At 47.0% G+C, this 24,302-nt stretch overlaps 1 protein-coding gene across 1 annotated transcript in view; it reads left to right on the top strand.

Moving 5' to 3' along the window:
- The window catches only part of LOC138285202 (cytochrome P450 2A13-like), a 476,011-nt gene that overhangs the window by 209,213 nt on the left and 242,496 nt on the right, over nucleotides 1-24,302 (top strand). The gene's annotated exons all lie outside the window — the stretch shown is intronic.

Here is a 24,302-nt window from a genome sequence, read left to right on the forward strand (position 1 = left end):
GTGTAAATTTGTCCTCAGAAATTCCCACTTTACCAGATCAAATGTTGGAAATGATTTCATAATGTAACCTAAGGTTTTTTATTTTTTCCTTATGTATATATTTGTAAATGCTTGAGCATTATGTAGTGGTATGTCCAATAAATATATTTTTCTTTTTCTAAAGAAAAAGCACTGAGTGGACAAGCATTACTTGATTGTCATTATTGTGTGCCTGCGAATGCTCATTACTAGCCTACACCACCTCCCCTTAGTGTTCTGCTTGACACTCCTGAGAGAGTCAAGCACCACAATGGGGTGCTTTGACCTCAGTAAGGGAAAATTATGGACCTAATATTTCCACAGGCCTCACATCTGGTATAACTAATAACACAATTTCATACCCTCACTGTTTAAGCATAGTGTAGATTCAACTAAAATGGGTTAATGTATAAGCAGTTCCTCCATGAATATGTCTTCTTCCAGTGCCCACCCCATTTACCTTAGATAGTTCATTAGTCACCAGATGCAAATGAAGAAGGAAATGTAATACAGTAGTGTGCTGCAGCAAATCTCTTGAATCTTTGTTTTATCACCAGCATATGCCCTTATCTGCCACAGATGTGGCACACAGTACTATGGCATATGTGTTTACTAGCTGCCTGAATCTTTATATAAACTGGACTTTTGGTTGTGTCATATTGTTGGATCTTGTGATGAATTGAGAAAGGTTGAGCCTGCTGGACACTCATGTCAAAGCTTTAGATGATCATTGTTGCTTGTTGGGTTCCATCTTTTCCAAAGTGATATAGTTACTGGGGTTTCAATTTCAAGAAAACATTACTACAATAAAGTTACAGGAAATATTTTGCTCAACAGCAATACTATTACTTTTTCCTTTAACCTTTCTTTGTTGGGGATTGCTGCTTCTAAACAAAAGAGTAATAAGAACCATTCTGCAGGTCAGTAAGCTTTGAAAGGAGAACAGTATATCAATGTGCACTTTCCTTAAAGGCATTGACAGTTATGCTTTCTAAGCTAAGACTGCTAATGCCATGGTGGGTTTCTTAGATGAGGGAAAGTTGAAAATTATAGCTTCCTTTTTTACCAGTAATCAAAGCAATATCACTGTTTCAAAAGGCAAAACTGCACATTACGTCTGTGTGAAACATGAAAGATACATCAAACAAGTGATGGTGAAAGGACACTAACTAAAACAAGCCAATAACTTGTTAGAACTCCACCAAAGCCCACTCTCTTGTTATTTATGTGTTGATGAATTTATCCATATCCATGGCAGACAGTTGGACTGTCTGTAGCCAGAACTAAAACAAGAATACTGAAAGAAGACTACAAGAATTTGTAGACATAGGAAATAGAAGTATGCGTCATAGGTCACATTGGATGTAGGGCAGATGCAAAGTTCCATTACAAATAAAGACCCAGTGAGTGCCACCCATGTTTAATACTTAAAAGGACGTACAGACTCTCTGCATTGGTGAAGACCAAAGACATGCTATGGAGCAGTTGCATCTGTTCTACTGTTTTAAAAGATTAGCTAAATTCACACCAATTCACAGGCAAAATACCATGTTGCCAAGTCCCAAAAATGTAGAAGGCTTATAGTTAAGATTACCAGAGGACCCAATATCACCAGTGGCCCAGAGGGGGTCAATCACTGCTCACAGTTTCCACCTTATGGTGTCTAGTTCACCCATGGATGCAGAAAGGTTATATGTATATGCTTTACACAGTACAAGTGCATAAAAACAGATGTTCAACTCTTCACTGAGCCAGAACAACTGTTTGTGATCCTACCACAGGGTGTCCATTCTATATTTCAATGCATTCAGAAATATGTTTTCCTGTTCCAACTCACTGGAACCAGTTGAATAACAATTCCAGGTTACAATGATTTGTAAGAGAGAAAGGACTGGGATAAGAGTTGATATGTACTCATGTATTTTCCCATAGGCACTGAGTGGGAAAAACACTTTGATACATCAGGAGGGAGTATTTATAATACGATTAAGGAATACCAGCATATTCTTTGCTTTTCCAATGCACTGCTGTTTCAATTCAACACAGCTGAGCTACTAATAAGTACAATCTACTCACATCACATTTATCAGTTTGATTACTTCATTATGTTTCTTCCTTAGCACTTTATGCATCCCTTAGTTTGCCTGTTTGTATGTCATTCATGCACACTAAAATTAAGGGCCTGATTTATATCTTGGTGGTAACGGTCTGCCGTTGATTTTCTGTCAGATTTCCTGTTCATCGACTTGGTGGCCCGGTCACTCTTTTTGGATATTCACAGTCTCATAGACAAAAGGCTGTCTATGAGCTGCCAAGAATATCCACCAGTGTCGATGGATCCATTTGTTGTGACATTTGCTGTGATATGCTGTTGTTTGGAACTACAAAGGAAACATGGGTTGATCCTGGGACATACACCTACTTTGATGTACAAATCTTGTACAGACACAACTTGAACAGTGAGTAAATGGAAGTTCAGGAGATTGTATCAGACCTGTTTTATGTTGGATATTGCCACCAAGGCACTATGTGCTGCTTAACTTGCTCTAACCATATGTATATGTCAAGCCATAGCACAGTGATTTCCCTTCACATTGGCTAAATCTTCAATTTGTGTTCAGTGTTTGAAGCTGTTGATGTGTCTCCTCATGGGAGCAATAACCTTTTGTAGCACACCACTGAAAGGTGGTTGTGACATTCCACCAGACACTGTCACAGTATACTGAAAGGGCCATGTGGCCTCAAATGTTGTTACTGCCATCATGTACACTATTGGTGTTATTGATGTAGAATTCCCATTGTGGGGGCAGGATGTCTTGTTCCAGCTGATGCCATGAATCAATAATGGTTTGCTTATTTAATTATTTTTTTTTATTTATTATTTCTTCCATGGTGTCACGGTTGTGGAGTGTCAACCTCTAAAGGGCACAACTATTTGGGTTAGGCATGGTTTGTGAAAAACAGGTTACCTACAAATGTCTGACACAAAAACATGATTTTAATTTGTTCTGTTTGAATAGAATGGAAACCACGTGACCTATTTGTCATATTTACTTTTTCTTTGGAACGTTTTGGTCAATATACATAAAACATTATGGTGGGAGGAAGACATGAAAAAGGAACTATTACTCTATACACAACAGCAGTCTTTGACTATGTGTTATTTGCATTTATTCTTATGACTCAAAATAATTCAGAAGTGCTCCAAAATAAAACCAAGGAAAAAGCAATGAGGTCTATCATGATGGATGAAAGTATAGTAGTAGAGGCAAAATTGTTTGAAGTCAAAAGTACAAAATACAACGGGTCTCAAAAAGGTAAATGCATCCATGAAATGGTCCACAGAGTGAATGGTAATCTCACACTGAGGAAATTAGGTTTAGTGTCTCTTGGAGGTGGTGGAGGTCTTGCCATCCTCTCCCTGTGCTCCACATGAATGTCTACATTTGGGGGGGGGCGATCACGTGCAGGGACTAGGGTGGGTGGAATAGTCTCCTGTTGTGACAGCGTCCCCCCATCTGTGGCTGAGGTAGGTGTATTTTGTCCTGATGTTGAAGGACCACTGATGGGGGTTAATGGTACAGAAAAAGCCCTACACATATGATGATAGATGTTGGAAAGTGGATTATTGGTAAGGGCAGGTACATACCTACACTTAGCAATAGACCACTAACCTCAATTTAGGCCCAGTTAGGTCTCAATAAATTAAACCTAGCTCAACCCTTGGTAGCATGGCAATGAGCGACAAGGCTTCACTTAGGAGACCAGTGTGGAAAGCATTTAAGAATCATAAAACAGTAAATAAGTAAATCACAAAATACAATAAAAATCCAACACCAATGTATAACAATAGATTATATTTTTATCTTTAAAATGACACCACAACTAATAAAATCGGAAAAGGGGAACCGGAAATATACATTTTTAAAGAATTTGTGGTTTTTAGAGCCTAGAAACAAAAAGCGCCAATCTGATCCTCTGGTCGCACCTCAACCATGGACAAAGTCAAAGTTTAAGGCCGACCGTGATGGAGCCCTGCTTGGCTACAGCAAGCGGGAGGCCTTGGTCAAAAGTGTACCTTCAGACTCAGTTGTTTTCTTTAAGATTTTCTTCAGCAGGACAAAGTTGCCAGTCCAATCTGACCTTCCTGGAGCCCTTCCTCGGATACGCGTTGCAGGAGCCCTCAGTGAAGATTTCTACGTTCGGAATTATATGATAACTTTTCGAGATGAAAATCCTTTGACCAGGCCAAACCTGAATCTTGATCTGACGTCCCGGGAGCCCTCTTCGGATACACTGCTCGGGAGGTCCCGTTCAACTTTCTACATTTGGACTGGGTCACTTTTTCAGAGCTTTTCTTCAGCGGGACGAACCTGCAAGTCTGGCCGGGTCGCGGTTGAGGCAAGCTGGCTGGAGTTGCCGTGGCAGGTCAGTCCCTCGTTCTGCAATCTTCTTGAAAAGGTCTTCTAAGGTCCTTTTGGAGTCCACAGCTCACCCCAAAGTTCCAGAAGCTTTGAGTTGATTCTTGAGGGTGCACACTACAACTCCCAGAATGCATCTGGCTCAAACTCCAAATTGGAAACTGAACAGTGGTCAGCTGGTCAGTGTCTTCAGAATTTCATGCAGGGGACTCTGGTTAGCAATTTTCCACCTGTAGCAAATAGGGAGTCCCTCCTTGAACCAGTTGAAACCAGGGAAAGCACTACTTTCCCTGCACCCCTTATTGCCACCCTACCACCACCATGTGTGCGTCGTATTTAAAATATGGCACAACATGGCGCAGGATAGGGGGCAATAGTGTCCTTCAATGTGACGCTATTGATGTACTCTGCAGGAGTAGCACCAAAATGTGGGCGCTACTCCTGCAGAGTACATAGGGGCCCATTCTAAATATTGGAAGCCCCCTTTTAACGTCTGCTCTGAGCATGCGTTAAAAGTACCGAAATAAATGGTGCAATGAAATCTCGTAGATTTCCTTGCATTTTTTTTTCAACCTCCCCTAAGGGGGATCGCTCCCCTTGAATACATTATGCCTGGCACAATAAGCATTGCACCACTTTGTAAATATGGCGTGTGGGAAATGCCACCTTGATGGCTCATTGGCATCAAAATAAATGCCGCAAATGTGGTGAGAGGTGGTGCTCAGGGCTTATTAATATACCCCTCAGGTCCTCATTATGAGTTTGGCAGTCTTTTGTCTGCCAAACATGCGGTGGCAGTCAGACCGCTGCACTCCTGGTGGTCTAACCGCCAGATTACAATCCTAGCAGTTGGACCCCCCAGGAGACAGCTGCTACCGCCAGGATCATGGATCCCGACGGGTGGTGACGGTCGAAGTCATGGTCAGCCAATGTGGGGCCCATGGCAGCATCGCCCTGCTGATGACAACTTCACTTTCTGCAGATGTCCCTGGGGTTGGCAGGGCTTGTAGCTGCTGCTGCACATGTTCTTATGGCTTGGGGACCCCAGTTGCAACTCTGTGCCCTTGAGTGTGGCACCTGTGTGACTCCCTCGCCAAGGCCCTCTCATAAAGTGTGGCGAATTTCTGAATGCCTTTGAGACATGCCTAATGTAGTAGTGACATTCCAATCTTGCTTCGTGTGTCTTCACCTGGTCAGCTGTCTTGTCAGCTAGGGAGGGGACATTTTAAAAAAATTAGCAAAATTTGCAAATGTACATGGTGTGTGTGAAAATATGCAAGCATTGGTATATAATCATATGTATCTGTCCAGACCAACTCTCCATAATGAGATAGAGATATGGACACAATACCAACAGTACTGCTGAGACATCTACTTGAGCTAGGCAAACTTAATCAAGTACAGTCAGTGTAATGCACAGTATGGAAATGTAGGCATAGTATTATTACAACCATATAATTCAAGCCAATGAGTCACACTCATGATAATGTTTTGAAATTGAAACTGGACTCATGGCACACAGTTCATAATATAAGATCTTGGATTTACATCATGCAAGTTGGCAGAATCTTGTACATCTGCACATGTTAAACTTGAGACGCTTACACAATCAAGGTAGTTTGTTGCTGCACTGCATAACTCATCATGAGTCACACAATGGAGCACACAGTGACAGGTAGGAAAAACATGAATTTGGGGGTAGTGGTTTATCACCTACAATTCATTACCTTTGTGCATTTCACAGGCTCAGGCAAATGGACTGTAACTGACTAATAGATTCTGATGTACAGTTGTCTAAAAAACATGTTGCTTTTTACTTATCCATATTTCTGTACAGTCATTCTCCCAGGGCAGCATTTGTTTATGGACATTTTACATAAGACAATGCATAGCAGTAGTGTGCATATGCATGTGAGAGGACTCATGTAGACACAAACTTTGTGGCATAGAATGCTTTAAACATTGCACCATGATGCTGGTTGTCTATGTTGGTGCTACCCAGCTTAACACGGGCCACCAGTATGGGAATTCCTGCATTAGAACTATTTTTGCAGCACAGCAACATTACGATATAACTTGCATTGTATGTGTCCCTACTAGAAATGGAACAAACATTATGTACAGAGAATGAGTTTGGGATTAAAATGCCAAGCCATGAGTAGACTAGTGTATATGTCCGGCTGGCAACACAATGTCAGTTAGACTGATTCAATGATTTGAGGCCTAATAACACACCTTTGTTTTTACAATGATCTCAAAAGCTGAACATGTTTAGAAATAGACACCTTGAACAGATTTCAGAAGGCTGACATACAGTTAAGGCCTGCCAAACAATTTCCCAAAATACCTGCCACGTGTACAGTTACACTCCTAATGTGCATCAGTCACTCATTATGCCAATGAATTAGACAACATCAGGGGAAGCTAGGGCAGCAGGCCCCCAACCTTACAGCCTCCCGGTGCATGTGTTAATGTTCTTTGCCACACCATTTCACATATTGATGATATGGCCTATTCTGAGGAGGCCTCAAATACCCTTAAGCCTGGATTACAAAAGCATGGCTTGGGTTAGTGTGTGAAAGGTTTATTTTTGAAAGTCCGTAGGATAATGTGCTAACACTCTTACTGAAACACATGTTGCTATGTTTTGTAATTTCTGACATGGCTCAAACCGTGATTTCTGATAGCCTAACCTTATCCCAACTACATTTTCAACACCTATCATAGTCCAAATCAGTTGAGTTTGATGGCTACCCTGCTAACCCTGTCCTGCATTTTTTTAACAATTATGCTTTAGAGTTTCACCAAAGGTCTATCTTGAAACTCTTCTAGTCAGTCACCCAGGGAATTATGTTGCAGGAGAGCTCAAATGAATACAGCATGAATGAGCATAATATGCTGCATAAGAAGGAACATATGTGTCATACTGGCACACATTTAGTATTACTATGATTGGGTGATACCTGTCTTTTCACAATTGTTAAGTGTCTGTGTATCAATATTGCACATCATCACTACCTATGTCATACACACGTTTGCACATATGCAACATAAACCTGCCCAGACAAGATTAACCAAGTTCTCCAATAGACTGAGATGCTACAGATGTTAAAACATGATATGTTATATTTGTGCTGTATCTGTTATGACCAACTTTTTTGAGTTAAACACTTGCAGAGTTTACACCAGATGATGGTTCATGTGACAAAAGCATCAAGACTATATATATGCAAACCTCACCACAAACTTAAAGATTATTATAGCATGTAGGAATGCTTACATTGACCCTACATTTAGGGGTGGGCGGAACTCGTGGAGTTTTATAATGGGGAGTAACCGCAAAACTCCACAAGATTCTGCAGAGTTACGCCCATATGAGATACCTTCACCATGTGAGGGGTTAAATCTGGGCAGGTTATCAACAGATGTCTGAAAGATTTTGATGGCGAGAAGGAGAGGGATCAGTCACATCACTATTATAACTCTGTAGGAATATCAATTTGTCATGGAAGAAATGCAGTTATAGATAGAATTCTTCTGTGGCGCTATTGAAGTGTCAGCCAGGGGCAACAAGTGTGGCTGCAGTAAGCATGGAATGGTGGTTGTAAGTCTACACCAGGAGAACATCAAAGGGTCTTTCCCATCATTTAGAGAACTATTCATCACTTCCACACTGTCCTAGGATAAGGGACCCCAGCAATTGTCACTGGTTTCCTTTATGCTGGCCTAATGTAGGCAATATGAGGCACACAAACATCTTGGGGGATTGGTAAAAAGATTTAAATTAAATGCACATGTTGCAAGTTGCATGCTGCAATGTGAAAATACAATAAATCAAATAATGTCCCATTTGACATGTCCACTTTTGCAACATTACAACACACAGATGCTACATATGTATATACTTACTCGGACACGAATCTCCAATTTTAGCAGGTCCGCAAGATCTTGCTTAAGTGCCACACATCTGCCCAAGGGTGTCTGATTTGGACCATGGTATGATCCTGGCCACAGTACTTGTTCACAAAAAAACTGACACTGTCCCACCTGTGTTTGTGGTCTTTGGCTGATCCTACTCTTAGAGGCCAGCATCCTGGACAGATAATGGACAATAACCACAGGAGGCCACCTAACCGTTCCTCTGAAAGATTCTTTCCCCTACCTCTTCCCAACATGTCCCTATTCCTCGCCGAAGGACAAAAGCCCAAAGAAACACCCCTTAACTATCTATACCCCTAATTTACAAAAACCCTTAAAAGACAAGCACCCACCAACACAAAGACAAATATTCAGACAATACAATATTAAAAGACACAAAAACTATATAAATCTCAAAACACAAGGACAAATCAGAATCCACCAAGACCAAAATGCAATATAATTCATAGCTACTCTCCAAAACACCTCCAACAGCAAACACAAACTAACACACTGTAAGAGAAAATAAAAGCAAGTAGCACACTTCCTAGTATGCAGTCTGCCACACCCATTGCATAATTTCCTTGGTATATCCCAACCGTTTCGAACAAATGTGTCATTGTTTATGACACATCGCTAGTCCAATGGCCAATGTGTGATGACTGCACTGCACAGTGTCACTTCTGCTGTCAGTTCAATGCATTGGCATTGATGCACAGATTCTGACAGGGCCAACTGGTGCAATGTGCAGGTTCTGACCCACACACCTGGCCTAATGTATGGGATCTACTATAGTGGACTGTGAAATACACGATTGCACACCTTGGGCCCACTTGCATTGGTTCTGGACTTACAACTGCCAAATTTTTAGGGTGTTTATGTGTGACATTTCCGTGGTCAAGGCATGCTTATGTGCAACATTTTAATTTCTTAGCTATGACATTTTTATTGTGAGGGAAACAAAATAAAAGTTATCATGTAATAAGACTAATTATTATAATACTTCCTTTTGTGGTTTGAAGTAGTCTTGGGTGGACTTAGGTACCAGGAGTGATGCAGGGCTTTTCCCAAAATGGACTAGTATACCCAGTGTTTTGTGATACTTGTAGATCTGTGGGCTGGAGTGTCACTGCTTGGCAGGTCTATCTGGTGGTGAATTTGGATGGTTGTACGTCTTTTATGCTAATGTCACATTAAGACAGGTGAGCTGGGACATGTGCAGTGGAGTCAGTCTGGGTCCAAGCAATGCATGTGCATTCTTATTTACCCAGCCAGGGAAACAGCAGGCATCATGGCATCACAGCAAGGCAGGAATCATCAGAGATATGAGCACACATCAATTGTCACAGCCGTCACCAGGGTACACACCTTGATGCCCACCACAGTCGTATGTGCCTGTGAAGATTTCTTCTGGGGCCCATGTCCCAATCTATTGTATTCCCTATACTGCCCAATCCCAATATTCATGCAATGTGTCAGGAATCCTTCAATTGGATGTGTCATTGATGCAACACACACTTAGGGAAGCACAGAGACATGCTCACTCACGCATACTGCAATGTGTGTACCACCCAGCTTGCAGATTTACTGTACTTTCTAAATCCATCTGGTGTAAATCCAGTACTGCACATGTGTTTGTCAGGAAGCCATGCCTTACCCACAAAGCTAAGCAAGATTGTTCATGTAATGTTGTGGCTTAGACACTTCTGCACTCAGGGCTATACATATGACCCTATGTGTGTGGAGCTTGCAAACTGCACGCAGGGCTATCCGTATGGCCCTATATGGGTGAAGCTTGCAAAATGCAGCATGGTAAATGAAAAACACAGATCTATTCTGACATTTGTTGAGCCACCGAAGGCCACCATGTGTAGCCCTGAGAAGTGTCTTGAGTCACTGCACTGACTTACTCTGCACCTGAGAGAGGTTCCATGATGGTTGCATGGGGAAACCCATTCATATCCATTGGTTTTAGATGTATTTCCAGACTTAATAAACCAGGTAATCCTGGGAATGCGCCAAGAAGTACAACCTTCCCAGACGTGGCATTGCAAGGAGTTAGTCCTTTAAATCTTCTTTTTACTTCATCTTACAATGTTACAGACTATAGTTCACTGATATTGTGCTTACCAGGAAGGCGCACCTTCATGTACTAGTATATTCCTGCATGCAACACCCCCACCAATGCTCCATGATGGTAGTGTGCCTGCATTGGCCGTAGGCAACCAAAACAGCACCGGCACTGGGAACAAGGCAGGGATGATTTGTGTTCTATTACATACAGCATTTTACTTCCCGGTGTGGACAGGCTCTTTAAATGCCCGTCTCTTTACAGTCACATGCCATTTGGGGATCAGTACTGTGATCTGCATGTATCGAGCTACAACAAGCATTATGATGTGCAGGGAACACTCAGGCACTGCACACTGTTTGGTTTTACACTCCCTTTCGACTGTTAGAGTGTGTGAAGGTCAAACACACACTACCAGCACACACACACATTTATCACACTATGGGGGTCATTCTGACCCTGGCGGTAAAAGGCAGTTACCGCCGGTCAGAAGACCGCCATAACACCGCCGCGGCCGCGGTAACCCGCCAGGGTCATTCTGACCCACAACTGGCAAACCGCCAAAAACCCGACCTCCACTGAAGGCCGCCACATCAGCGGTCAGAGATAAACTGGAGATGACCAAACCTCCACCGTCACGCCAACAGAACTACGCCCATGCCATTACGACCCACGAATCCACGCGGCGGTCTTTCAACCGCGGTATCCCATTGGCGGTACACACCGTTGCGGTGAAAATACACACACATCTACAAAACACTGCCACATTGGACAATTACAAATACACACACCTGATACACGTACAAACACCACTCCCACACAATCAATACGATATAAAACACACACCCACATCACCCACAAACCCCCACAAATCGAAATTCAGAGACAAGGCGCAATACACAGAGAGAGAGCACAGGGAACGCAAACCACAACACACACAGGAACCCAACATCATCCCCCACACTACATCTACGCACAAAACACCACACACCACTACACTCATCACCACAAACACCACCCCACACCTCATCCACACCACCCCATGGCACCCCAAAGACACTCCAGGTTCTCGGACCAAGAACTCAGGCTCATGGTGGAGAAAATAATTAGGGTAGAGCCCCAGCTCTTCGGCACACAGGTGCAGCACACCACAATAGCCAGGAAGGCGGAGCTATGGCAAAGGATCGTCAACAGGGTTAACGCTGTGGGACAGCATACCAGAAATCGGGAAGACATCCGAAAGCACTGGAACGACCTACGGGGGAAGGTGCGAACGATGGTGTCAAGACACAACATCGCTGTGCAGAAGACTGGCGGCGGACCCCCACCCACTCCACCCGAATTCACAGCATGGGAGCAAGAGATCTTGAACATCCTGCATCCTGAGGGCCTCGCTGGAGTAGGCGGAGGAATGGACTCTGGTAAGTCTAATCTCAACTACTTCACCCCCCCAACCACCAGCATGCCAACCCACACCCCCACCCTCACCCCCAACCCCCCAGCACATATCCTCCCTGCTAATGTCTCACCAGCACAACCCACCCAAACCAACACCAACCCCTGAATGCCAACACAAACCATGGACACCCATCACCTAAGCATGACCACTGCACATACCCATCCCCCCCCAACCACCCTCACAACTCCTCCCACAAGGGAATGCCAGCACAGGGGGACAAGGGCACCCACAAATCGCACGCCATGGCACACACAGAAGCAATAACCATACTCTTTTACCCCTGCAGGGCCCGAACGCCAACACACCGGCCCGGAGGGTCCAGAAATGTCCATCCCACCCCCAGAACAGGCCCCCAGTGATGACAGCAGCTCTGTCGACCTAGAACCTGATGACCAGCCCGGACCATCGGGGACCTCTTCTAGACAGTCGGTTCTCCTCAGACAGCCACAGGCCACAGCAGACCTACCCCCCTCTGGAAACCCCAGCACAGCACCCACCCAGCAGGCCCATGCCTCTGTCTCCAGGACAGGTCAAGCAGCGGTGTGTCTACCACTACAGGGCACCCAGGGCAACCCACCACCCCAACAACAACAGGGACCTGGGGGCAGTGGTAGTGGGCACACCGGCCAGGGGACAGAGGCCCAGGAACAAAGGGGAACTGGGAGGGCTGCTGTGCGACAGAGGGAGGACAGGCCTAGGTAACCCACTGTCCAAGAGGCCCTCACCACCATCATGGGAGCGTACCACCACTCCCAAGAGACGATGGCGACAGTCCTGGCCAGGTTCCAGGAGATCCAGGCCATGCAGGATGGCCAGTACATGGGGTTCCGGGAAGAACAAGCATGGAGGAAGAACAGCCCACCACCTCCGCCGGCGCTAGTGGTCAGGAGGCCCCGACACAACAGCAACGGGCCACCCAGACCCCACCCCCTGCAGAACAAGAACCACCCCACAAGAAAGGCCTGAGATCTAGGAAGAAGACAGAGTAGGATGTCAAGACCCCCGCCATGCACGGATCCCCCCGGATGTCATCCCACTGTCCCACTTGTTCAACCTGTCCAACCTTGAACTGCCCCTGCTCCACCTTCCACAGGCATATGGACAATGCACCTGTGCGAACGAGAGTCTGGACTCTGCCATGGACATGCCTCCACCATCACCCATCACCCTTTTTGAACTATACACCAATTGTTGCACTTCAATAAACACAATTATTGCACAAAAACCATCTGGAGTCTGCTATTTATTTTTTTAAACCAAATGTATTCGATATAACCAACCAAAAATGTCCAATTACATTGTGATGACAACATACCAGTGTCACACAGCGGTAGTCCATAGGGAAATAAACCAGAGGGCACTCCATGGGGACCAGATCACTGAAATAGGAAGGCAAATTCACAACTAAGTTACCATACATTGGGGTGAAAGGTCAGACAGTAGAGAGCCAGTACTGTTACAGATATAATAAAATGCAGGAGTAGATTCTTACCCGTGTGTTACTGGAAATACTGCAGTATCACTCTGTCTGTGTCGTCCTCTTCGTCTTCCTCCTCTTCACTCTCCGCAGGCTCCACAGCGGCCACAACACCACCATCTGGACCATCCTCCTGCAGGAAAGGCACCTGGCGTCGCAAAGCCAGGTTGTGAAGCATGCAGCAGGCCACGATGATATGACACACCTTCTTTGGTGAGTACATTAGGGATCCACCTGTCATATGCAGGCACCTAAACCTGGCCTTCAGGAGGCCGAAGGTCCGCTCGATCACCCTCCTAGTACGCCCATGGGCCTCATTGTACCATTCCTCTGCCCTTGTCCTGGGATTCCTCACTGGGGTCAATAGCCAAGGCAGGTTGGGGTAACCAGAGTCACCAATTAGCCACACACGCTGTCTCTGTAGCTGTTCCATCATATAAGGGATGCTGCTATTTCGCATGACGTACGCATCATGCACTGACCCTGGGAACTTGGCATTTAAATGGGAGATGTACTGGTCAGCCAAACAGACCACCTGGACATTCATCGAATGATAACTTTTTCGGTTCCTGTACACCTGCTCATTGTCTTTTGGGGGGACCAAAGCCACATGGGTACCATCAATGGCACCAATGATATTGGGAATGTGTCCAAGGGCATAGAAATCACCCTTCACTGTAGGCAAGTCACCCACCTCAGGGAATATGATGTAGCTCCGCATGTATTTCATCAGGGCAGACAACGCTCTGGACAATACCTTTGAAAACATAGGCTGAGACATCCCAGATGAAATGGCCACTGTAGTTTGAAATGATCCACTAGCCAAAAAATGGAGTACTGACAGCACCTGCACTAGAGGCGGAATCCCTGTGGGTTGGCGGATGGGTGACATCAGGTCTGGCTCCAGCTGGTCACACAGTTCCTGTATAGTGGCACTGTTGAGTCTGTAGGTGAGTATGACATGTCGTTCTTCCATTGTCGACAGGTCCACCAGCGGTCTGTACACGGGAACATTCCTCCGTCTCCTCGCAAGTCCCAGCGGACTGTGCCTAGGAAGGACAACATGGAGCACAGAGTCAATCAACCCACAGGTAAGTTCCCACAGCCTGTACAGTACACAAATCTCTCTGGATTGAATGGCTTGTATGAGTGTCGATGCAAGGCCTAGCCATGTGTGACGCAGTAGGAATTAAGCCATGTGGGCCCTTGAAATGGCGGCTGCCTGACCTGTGAAGTGTGACAATGTGAAGTGAGGTCATTGCGCTGGCGTGGCACGCCGTGGCGGTAGGCGGTCGGAGACCGCGGCGCAAAGCAGCATTGGTTAACATTGAACCCTATGGGTTACAGGAGCCAATGACGATGTGCGCCGGCGGTCGCGGTACGCACCGCCGCGGGCGTGACTGCCATTTTCTCTCTGCTTAATCACACGAGACCTGAGCATCCACAGGAGAGGACCTATACTGCAAGTGCTGCTGTGACCTCGGTCTGGAAGTGACAATGGCTGCTGCGACTGGGGAAACGGCCCCCGCCTTCAGTTCCGAAGAGTTGGAGAAGCTCGTGGACGGGGTCCTCCCCCAGTATGCGCTACTCTACGGTCCTCCAGACCAACAGGTGAGTACACGGGGGCCAATGCAGAGTGGGCAATGCCTGTGATGAGTGGGGTGGGTGTACGATGGAGGGGAGGGGAGCGAATTACGAATGCATGGCACGATAGATGAGAGCATGTGCCACATGGAAAGTTTGGGGAGGGGGGCCACTCACATCGAGCATGCAGAAAAGTGATGATGTTTCTTTTCCCCCCTGTACATGTCACATAGGTCAGCGCCCATCAGAAGATCGATATTTGGCGTGGCATCGCCAAGGACGTCCGGGCCCTGGGGGTCCACAACAGACGGGGCACCCACTGCCGCAAGAGGTGGGAGGACATCCGCCACGGGAGCAGGAAGACCGCTGAGGCTCTGCTGGGGATGGCCTCCCAACCTAGGAGGGGTGCCAGTCGTACCTTGACCCCCCTGATGTCCCGGATCCTGGCGGTGGCCTACCCCGATTTAGATGGGCGCTTGAGGACATCACAGCAGACACAAGGGGGTGAGTACCAGCACATTCAGCTATATTTGCGCGCAGTGGAGGTGCCTGGGTGTGGGAGGAGGGCTGTGGGTATCCCTAGGCCAGGGCGATTTCTGTAGGCTAGGCCCCTCCGTGAGGTATGGTCCTGTGCCCCCGCCCCCTATCTCTGTAGGGTGCCTAGTAACGCTATTCATGGACCTGTGTATTTTGTGTGGGCAGTTGTCGCCCATAGGCTTGTAGGGCATGTCCCAGTGAATGAGTAGTGTACCCCAAGTGCGCAGCGTAGTGCAGGGGGCTTCTGTGTCTGTCCTCTCCGCCAACGGTGTCCCCAATGCATGCACTCAACTTGTCTTTATTTCTCCACCCCCCCCAATTTTCTTTGTTTTTCTGTGAATGTGTGCATTAGCATCATCAGGCGGAGGAGAAGTGGCATCGGCGCAAGAGGGAGCTGCATCTCACACGGCCCCGGAGGGCCATGCAACGGACTCCAACATGACCAGTGAGACGGAGGGCGAGGGGGGCTCCACCACGGGGACCCGTGCAGACGTCAGTGACACCGACACGTCCTCGGATGGGAGCTCCCTTGCGGTGGCGGCAACATCCGTGCCCACCGAAACTACAGGTACAGCCGCCACCCAGCGCACCAGCTCCGCCCTCCCAGCAGCCCCTCGGCCTTCGGCCCGTGCCCGCACGGCCAGGAAGGCGGCCATCTCCTTCGCCCCAGGCACCTCAGGCCCTGCCCCAGTCACCCCTGCTGCCCTCAGTGAGGAGGTCATTGACTTCCTGAGGACCATCATTGTTGGGCAGTCTACCCTTTTGAATGCCATCCAGGGTGTAGAGAGGGAGGTGCATCAAAGCAATGCATACCTGGAGGGCTTTCATTCGGGTCAGGCTGCCCAGCAGCGATCGTTCAACGCTCTGGCCTCAGCACTGACGGCAGCGATTGTCCCTGTCTCCAGCCTCCCTCTTCTAACTCCCTCCACCCAGTCCCACTCCCCTGTTCCTCTGCCTATCCCATCCACACCTACAGACCAGCCTGCACACACCTCAACACCCAAGGGAAGCTCATCCAGACATAAGCACCACAGAACACACAAGCATTCACACAAGCAACATACAGATGCAGACATGCCAACAGCCACTACCTCCTCTGTGTCCCCCACCTCCTCATCTCCCTCCTCCCTCCCTGTGACGTCTACACTCACACCTGCATGCACACCACCATCAGCCAGTACACCCATCACCAGCACACCCTCCAGACCAGTCCGCACACGTGCAGTCACCACCCCCACTGCCATGTACACGTCCCCTGTGTCCTCTCCCAGTGTGTCTGTCACCCCCACTTCCAAACCACACATACGCAGGCAGACACCCAACCAACAGCCATCCACCTCACGTCAGCCTCCAGCCCAAGCACCTGCACCCAACGACACCAGACTTGCCTCTCCTACAACCACATCCTCTTCCTCCACTCCCATACCCACTCCAGCTACCCTTCCCATTGCTCCTAAAAAACTATTCCTCTCTAAAGTGAACCTCTTTTCCCCACCTGACCCACCCCCTCCATCTCGTAAGAGTTCCAAAAGCACCTCAGCCACCACCAGCCCAGCAACTCCCAAGAACGTCGTGCCTGGTTTTTGGAGTCCACCCTTTCCTTGGGCAGGGACATCGGCCAGCAGCAAAGGCACAGCCAGCCCCCCCCCCTGGGAAGAGGAGCAAAAAACTGAAGGGCAGGCGCGAGAGGCCTGATACGCCTGCCCCCAAGGAGGGTAGCCTTGCACCGTCACCTGCCACATCGAGTAAGGGAGCCAAGGGCCACAGAGAGTCTGCCAAGGAGGGCAAGGGCAGCAAAGCGCCGAAGGCAGGGAGCAGCCGACCTGGCCATGAGGGCCCCACCAGCCCCATTCCGGGGGTATCGGAGGGGACCCAGGGCCCCAGGACTCCATCAAAGGATGGCCCCGCAACGGAAAGGTCCGATGCTGACTGAGCGGGAAGTATTGGCCAGGTGTGGTTCACTCGAAACACAAGACAGGCACCACTGAACAGGCCCCGCCGTGAGAAGCACCGCTGGACAGGGCCCCGCCAAGACAGGCACCACTGAACAGGGCCCCCCCAAGACAGGCACTGCTGAACAGGGCCACGCCGTGAGAAGCACCGCTGGACAGGGCCCGCCGTGAGAAGCACCGCTGAACAGGGCCCGCCGTGAGAAGCACCGCTGGACATGGCCCGCCGTGAGAAGCACCGCTGGACATGGCCCGCTGTGAGAAGCACCGCTGAACAGGGCCCCGCCAAGACAGGCACCGCTGAACAGGGCCCCACTGTGAGAAGCACCGCTGGACAGGGCCCCGCCGTAAGAAGCACCGCTGAACAGGGCCCGCCGTGAGAAGCACCGCTGAACAGGGCCCGCCATGAGAAGCACCGCTGGACATGGCCCGCCGTGAGAAGCACCGCTGAACAGGGCCCCGCCAAGACAGGCACCGCTGAACAGGGCCCCGCCAAGACAGGCACCGCTGAACAGGGCCCCGCCGTGAAAAGCACCGCTGAACAGGGCCCGCCGTGAGAAGCACCGCTGGACATGGCCCGCCATCAGAAGCACCGCTGAACAGGGCCCGCCGTGAGAAGCACCGCTGGACATGGCCCGCCGTGAGAAGCACTGCTGAACAGGGCCCCGCCAAGACAGGCACCGCTGAACAGGGCCTGCCGTGAGAAGCACCGCTGGACAGGGCCCCGCCAAGACAGGCACCGCTCCGCTGGGCCCTCCTGTCAAGCACCGCTCCGCTAGGCCCTCATCTCAAGCACCGCTCCGCTGGGCTATCCTGTCAAGTATCGCTCCGCTGGGACCTCCTGTCAAGCACCGCTCCGCTGGGCCCTCATCTCAAGCACCGCTCCGCTGGGCCCTCATCTCAAGCACCGCTGGCCCATTGGCAGGCCCGGTTCTGTGTCGGGCAGGGCTTCACGAGGCACTCTGCCCACCATGCCTCCTCCATGACCAGTGGACTCTGTAATCCACCTGATGGACTGTGGCTTTGCACTCCCCAGGATGGCACAGTGGGCAATCCACCCACTGTAGAGACTTGAGAGACTGTGGCTTTGCACTCCCCAGGATGGCACAATGGGCATGGAGGCCCTTCGTGGATCTGGCGTCGTGGACTCATGTGGCTGAGGTGCCCCCCCTTCCCTTCCCCCTGAGGTGCCAGTATTTTATTATTGTGATGCTCCAGCAGTGTTCTCTTCAATGGACTCGATCTCGTGTGTGGGCTTTGCCCATGTGTTGCTGCACATTGGCCCACGGACATTTGAACTTTGCAAAACTGTGCCGGACTTTAGCTACTTGTATATATATAGTTCTAGATGTGTAATAATTCTGTATATATTGCTAAGTTCGCTATACTTCATTATTGCTATAATATAGTTATATTTTTACAATCATTGCCTTTTGTCTTTGCATTTTTGTTTTGGGGGTTTGGGGGTGTCACTCTGACTTTTTAATCTGCATTGGTGTGTAGGTATTTCGGTGGGGGTGAGGGTGGGGGTGGGTGTGTGGCGTATGTGTGTGCCCGTAACCTTTCCTCCTCCCCCCTCCCCTGAGTCGTAGGTGCAGTACTCACCGTTGTCGTCTGCGGCGACCTTCGTGATCCTGGAAGAAGAGCAGGAAGGCAATGGCTGGGAGGATGTGGAGTTCCGGTTCCATGCTGTTCCGATTCCGCGTGGAGTGTGTCGAGGTGAGCGTTTTCCATTTGAAATGTCTGTTTCCGCCGTGTTTTTATCGGCGGGGCTCCCGCCCCGGAAAAGGTGGCGGATTGGTGAGTCGTGATAGGGTGGGCGGTACATTGTCTGCCGCCTGTCTGTTGGCGGTGACCGCCGCGCTGTTTGTTTGTGCCGCCGTGGCGGTCGGAGTGTTAAAGCGGCGGCCTGTGTTAGCGGTTCCCGCTAGGGTCATAATTCCATTTTTTGGACCGCCAGCCTGTTGGCGGGTTGGCCGCCGCTTTAACCCTGACCGCCAGGGTCAGAATGACCCCCTATATGTTGTGTATGTCTTGCACAAGAACATGCATTCTGCACATGTTTTTATCATGCACACATATTGTGAGCATGATGAACTTGGGCAGGGGTGAGTGTAACACACAGCAACAGACCTTTTGAATAGGTGAAAGAGACAGTAGGCCTCACTGCAGCAAATGTCACATGATCATGTTCACTACTACTGTTCAATAGATATCATGCTGCCAACCCCTTTTTAGCTCTGTCTTACTACTGTCACAGTAGCAGTACATCTACACCGAGGACGGGTCTTTTTGTGGCCTTCCTGGTCCAAGAAGTCTGCAGTCGATGACGCGGGCCTATTTAATGGCACACGCCCAATGCCTTTTCCCCTTTGGAATGATACAAGATTTGTGATCCCTTCAACTATGCACATGTTCACTCAGGACAGGAGTTATCTACTCCTAACATGCAAAGGTATGTTCATATCCAAAATCCTCCATTGCTTTGGTTGATGCATGTTTAGGACTACTTCTAGTTGAGAAGATGTGAGTGCATTGATGTTTACATTGACTGTGACATAAAGACAACACAATGCATGAGCTCAAACATTTATTCTCATGTTGAACATTTCAGACAAGTGCAATTTGTCCATCATGTCAAATATTTAATTCACAATAATTTGACAAAGTGTGGTTGTGTCACCTCTGACCAGCCGTTGTATGTTGGATGTCACATCCATTATCATCCCCCTCCTCCATTTGGTCATTCTCTTCAGGCTTGAGTCCCACTGGATATTACTTCTGACACATATGTTATGGAGAATCACACACCCAAGTATAATTTTGCAGACCATAAGGCGGGAGTATAACAATCTTACCCCTTTCATGTCTAGGCATCAGCACCCAGATTTCAGTACTCGAAATCTCCAATCAACACATTCCTTGTCTTGATCAGTGCCTGACTGATTTTTTTTTCTGGTTCTGTCTGAGGATATTCAAATTGGGTCATGACCCATGGCTGCAAACCATATTCTTGGTCAGCTGAAAGTAGAAAAATTATGCAAATTGATACAGAAACATGCCTGTCCATGTGTGTTATGTATACTAACTCATACATCATTTTTACAGTATTGAACGTTATGTGTTAATATACAGTTGACCATTGGTTTACACATGCCTCTTCCAGTTCTCTGTGTCATTGCAAATTTTGATCATGTCCAGATACTTTGGACACTTCTAGATGCTGTCTTTCATGTTCAGGCAGTAGATTACTGTGATAGGTATTTTGAAGGGTTCTTGACCTCTCTGTGTCACATGCACTCACTACATGACCAAGTACACAAGCACACTGCACCTTATTCCTTTCTGTAAACGCCATACCTCACTAAGAAAACTACTTATTTTGCCCTTTTTAAAGCATGTTAATTTTAGACATTGAGGGAGTGCAATGGATTTTTTAGTCACTGCCAACAGTGAGGATGTTATTCTACTGAATTTTTTATATAACGTGCTATATAATTAAGTTCTGCAATACGTCTATAACATACTGTCTTTTTTATTATGTCTAATTCATTTGGTCATCTGATTTCACAAAACAACTTTCCTTCAATGCCCAGATTAGTGCCCTCTCAGGAAAATGTTTTGGGATGCTGAGATACTTGAAGAAAATTCTCTATGTCTTACATGAATCCACTTAAAAAAACAGTAGTCCAGGCACTGGTGATATCCTTGCTGGACTGCTGCAATGTCCTCTACTTGGGTGTATCTCAGTCCCATTTAAAAAAGCTTGAACAGGTCCTGAACGCGGCTGATCAGGTACTGCTCACACTTTCCAAGCGTGCTTCCATCGGTACCCCACTGAGTAAACCACATCGGTTTCCCTTAAAGCTAAGAATTACCTTTAAAGCTCTCTGCTATTGCTACAGGGCTCTCGCTTTTTAAACACCACTTACCTGCAGCCGATGATTACTCCTTATGTTCCGGCTAGGAACTTAAGATCGAACGAAGCTAAACCTGCCATCAACCCAAAATTTAAAAAAGCCAGAACTGGAGGTAGCACTTTCAGTTATCTTGCACCAAAAGTATGTATTTCCCACCCTGCTGAAATACGGCTAGGTTTCTCTGAAACTTTTTTGAGGAAAACATTTAAAACATGACTCTTTAGATCTGGCTAATACCTATGAAGCTGTGAGGGGAAAAGGTTTTCTCAGAAGTCAGTACCCTAGCACTAGGACACTTCGTAATGAACAGCTACGCACTTTAAAAGACACAATATTATTAATATTATTATTATGATCTGTGAATCATGGAACATTTTTGTAGACAATGCAGGGCTGTTATGACATTTTCAGTCACTGCTAACAGTGTAGATATTCTATTCTACTGCAATATTTGTATTATGTGCTACATGGCTAATACCTGTAGTTCTTTTACAATGTTGTTTATTTTAATTATGTCTATTTAATGAACTGTGAATTTTAGAATATTTTTGTATATTGTACAATTTATTATGCATGATTTTATTTTTGTATCTTGCATGTTCAGTGGATGACCAAATACAGCGTATAATTGATTTATTGATTGACTTCAGATTATGAGTGGGGGGCAAATGAATCATAGACCTGCTATTTTACCCTGCTCAAATCCCTATGAGTCTTTCCTGAAAAGATTTGCAAGAGGAAATAAAGTCACAAATGGGGAAAAAGTACTTTTTTGTGTTGGGAAATCTCGTGGTCATGTTATTCACAAGCCTTATAAAATTAGACTGGTGGAAATGGTTTGAGAAATAAAAATAATGGTGCAGTAGCATTTTTCCTCCAGGTAGTTTCACCACAGATAACAACTACAGGGCTCAAAATGAGCCTCTAAAATGTGCACAGGCAAGTGTAGTTCTGTTATTACAAAATTGTATGCATTATTTTTCATGAAAATACCACCAGCCTTTTGTTTGGAGCTACAGGAAGTGAAATTATAGGGCTGTAATGTGGCCATACCGAAAGGGAGTTATTCCTGAATTATATGCCCTGTTTCTGCAACCTTACACAGTTGGGCCAGAAACGGTGGGAGCTTGAGTTGAGGCGGACCTTGACACATAAGGATTGGAGGGAAATCTATTATGGGGGACGTCATACTGCATGCAACACGGCAAGTATAGAACTAAAACTGCCACTTACTAGCAGTGCTTAGTTTGTGCTTGTTGTTTCCGGTGCTGAGCACCGGCACTAATTTTTCAGGGCCGGGGCTTAATCTTCTGCCTCAAGCATTTACTGCGAGCAAAATACACATATGGGAAAGACGGAGGAAGACAAAACAGAAAAAGCGACACAAAGGGAGAAAGTAGAAAGCTGCAAGTGTGAGCTGAAGAGGCAGGGGTGGCTTTAAATTGATTAAAGGGCCCCGAGATGGCTTCAGGATTACGCTGCCTCAGTATTCCGTGTTCGGACATTTAATTGCAGTAGCCGCGTGTTTGAGAGGAAAGCTTAGGACACCAGTACGCTATTGTTTACAAATTAAGCAATGTGGTATGCATAATATTAAAAGGTTTGTGATACCAGCATGCTCGCATTAATCTCCTTGGTTGGTACTGCCGAACACACCCTGGAGTGGAGGAAACAACTGTAAATGGGCCATGTGTGCAGATCACCATTAGGGTCACCGGCTGTTGCAGCGGCCTATCACAGACAATATCCCAGTCTTTAGTTTAGAAATTATAGGGTTATGCATCCTTTGCAACCTTTTTCTAAGGCGGTCCCGTGGGTGAGCATGACATGGCGTTGTTGTCCCCTGGTTGGTGGAGGCCTCCAAAGTTAGTGATGCCGTTGGGACTATGGATGGACATCCTAAGGGGAATCCAGTGAGATGAATATCACAGACAAACAGGCAGTCACTTAATGCTACTAGTCAATATCTCATGTCTGTGTTCCCAAGCCATTAAGGCGTTCGACCGTGTCAATGTCCTTTTTTTTTAGTGCAGTGGGACCCATCTTAAGGTCTAGACAGTCAGGTGAGGGTAGGGTCGAATTATTCCACACACATGCGCTCAAAGAAATTGCATTTTGCACTCATATTATGTACCTCCCCAATAACAAGAGTTGGTACACATATTCCTGTGTCTTTGGTCCTTTGGTGTAGGGCATACATTTCTACACTACCACCTGGACCAATAAAAGGCCACATTAAGTACTCTGCTTGTATTTTTCAGGCAAGGTGTGTGACATACACCGATGCTCAAAATTAACTGTCCACTCCAGTTATACCAGCACTCTGGATACCATGCTAGAGTGATAAGGAAAACCCCTTGCCCTGCAGCTTTTATTTGACCCAGTGGGAATTTAAGGGATCAAAAGCTATAAAAGAATATAAAACAAATCACTAAGTCAATGTATTAAAGTAAGGTTTAAAATGATCCAAATATTTTTCTCTCTAAACCCAGCAACTTCTTGCCAACGCAGATCTGGAATCCCAAGCAAAGGCAGCCATCAAGAAATATGGATAACATAGGAGCTCAGAAGCACTTTATCTCCAGTTCTAACACCATGGCCCTGGTGGTGAGTCAGATAGAATGGACCTGCTGTGTGACATTTCACGCCACCTAATACTAAGTGGGATGGTGTTCCTGCACCTGTTTTACCGGGGTGTTGATACCCCAGACACAATTTTACTGGGCGGTAATATCATCAAGACAAATTGCATGATGTTCAGGCTGCATCAGCAGCAAGCCTCGTTCCCTGTTTTTTCTGGCTGTGGAGTCCCATAACTTATGTCCCTTTTCCCTCCCCCATTTCCCCACACCTGCCCCTTCCACTTCACGAAGGCAAAAGCATGCATTTACCACATGCTCAAAGCAGGAGGCATCTGTATGGGATAAACCATACAGAATTACGAATTC

Source organism: Pleurodeles waltl, chromosome 3_1 (assembly GCF_031143425.1).
Source record: "Pleurodeles waltl isolate 20211129_DDA chromosome 3_1, aPleWal1.hap1.20221129, whole genome shotgun sequence".
NCBI classification, from domain to species: domain Eukaryota; kingdom Metazoa; phylum Chordata; class Amphibia; order Caudata; family Salamandridae; genus Pleurodeles; species Pleurodeles waltl.